Source organism: Apis dorsata, unplaced genomic scaffold (genome assembly GCF_000469605.1).
Source record: "Apis dorsata unplaced genomic scaffold, Apis dorsata 1.3 scaffold_217, whole genome shotgun sequence".
Lineage (NCBI taxonomy): Eukaryota > Metazoa > Arthropoda > Insecta > Hymenoptera > Apidae > Apis > Apis dorsata.
The window spans coordinates 733228-735557 of record NW_006263500.1 but is presented as its reverse complement, the minus strand read 5'-3'; positions in this window follow the sequence as shown (position 1 = coordinate 735557).

Genomic DNA, 2330 nt, shown 5'->3' with positions numbered 1-2330 from the left:
AAAAAAAATCCATGAAACATAAAAATATACGAAATATGTAATAAGACATAGCAAAATCACAAAAAGGATAAATGATTTCTTGATAACTTCTATAATTATCGAGTTGTTACATCAACATTTTAATTTTGTATAATACAATGCATTTTAATTGTAATATATATACGATAATTGACCGATTCTTTACAAACCATGCTTTTTAACACCTGTTAGAAATTGTGGCAAATCGAAATCGTCTCGAGGTCGAACAATTCGAAACGGTATTCGAAACGGCGCGGCCAGCCCATTCCTAATTAATTATGCTCACTCTCTCAATTAGTGCGCCGAAAGCACTGTTCAATTATAATAACATGATAATACATGAGCCATGCAAGGGGTCGTTATACTCGTGACGTCACGTTCACGTGAAAAAAATTTTTTATCGCGTATGATAGATCTCTAGATGGAGAATGAGAGAAAAGGAGAGAGAGAATGAAAAAGTAAGTAGGAAAAAAAAAAAAAGATATTCATACAGGAAGGAAACATGTTAACATCAATTAAAAAGTATGCTGACAGTGCGCGTATAGCGAAAAAATAATTATGGCTTATATCGTGCGAAATTCAATTTATGCAATATACTTCCACGTAATTTCCTATTTTTTTTTCATTTTTTTGATTTTTGATTTTTGTTCATTCAATTAAAAAATATTGAATTTTTGATAAATTTGTTTTAGTTCGTTTAATAATTTTCAATAACACGGAAAACTTTTGATTATTGGAATAAAATACTTTTTTAATAGAAATGCGTTTAAAATCTTAAGTTAAATTGAAATTAATTAAAAATAATAAATTTTTTTCATATAAAAGTATTGATCTGTATAATGATATTACGTTCAAGAAACAATTTATTATTATTAATGAACAACTATAATGTTTACTTTTCATTAAAAATTTTATGATATCAAATTTTGAATATATCGCTCGAATGTTAAAAAAAGAAATGTATAACAACGATAGATCATATTCTAAATACTTTTAATACTACTTTATTCAATGTAGAATATTAATATGCCAAATAAATTATTAATTTTAAAATACCTGATTCAAAATTCTCCGGCACGATTACATCTCTTGTCATGATCAAAAAGTATCGTGTGAGGTTAGAAGGCTGTATGATGATTCTCATAGATTCCCGATGACAGATCTTTGATGACAATAGACATCGTTACCTCCTGGTCACGAAATAAGATTATTCTGCTTCGAACTAGATCGACTAATTCGGTTTTTTTTCGATCTTTTTTAACGAAAGCTCTTTCACGCCGGCACAACACTTCCGTCGATCACGAGCGCCCGTTACGGAATGCTGGAACACTCACGCTCGATCTTTCTCCTGTGGTTCGTTACCCCCACTACAAAGTCTCTTATACTTTTTTAAATCCCACAATACTTCTCGATAATCTATCGTCAATTTGTTCGACGATCATTCGATGATGCAAGTCTCGTGTATTATTTGAAACCTAGATGGTAAAATGAGATACATGATTCGAATGCGATCAATTGAAATACTAACAGTAATATCAAACAAATTTTTGATAACAAGTGTATTGATTAATATTTGATATATTCTTCTTTTGTAGATTTTGTAAATTATCAAATTATTGTAGAAACTAATTTAAACTATAGATATTTTTAGAAATATTATAAGTGAGGATTCTTTTGTCTTGTAATTTTGATTAATTCATTTTGAAATATTGTATTCTTATTCTATCTTTGATTTTAGCAATAATTTTATAATATTAATAAAAGTTTCATTATATTTTTCACATCCTTATATTATTATTAACATTTTATATTTATATTTCAACATTTTAAAATAAGGAAATTTAATATAATATCTTATATTTTGAGATAAAAAGTCTAGAAATTCTACAAATAAAAATTATAGCTTTCTATTTGTTCAATTATAAAAATATTATAAAAATATCTATCCAATTTTTATTTAAAGAACTATAATTATAATCTTAAAATATCAAATCTTATTTATTGATTAAAAATTAGTCTCAAGATTAATTTTAAGAAAGATTTAATTAGATTTTAAGAAAAATCAATTGGTTTTAAAATAGAATGGAAAATCTACATCAGAAGACAATTACGGTTTACTCTTATATTTCTTCTTCTTCTTAATCTATCTTCTTCTTCTTATCTAATAAATATTTATAAGTGGGTGAATTTATTTATCAGACTATCCTCAGTTAGTTTCCTTTATCTTCTGGTTAGACTTACGTACATCAAGCTTATACGTCATCAAACATCAACCAACCAATCCGGAAGAACTTCTATTGCTGTCACGTGTC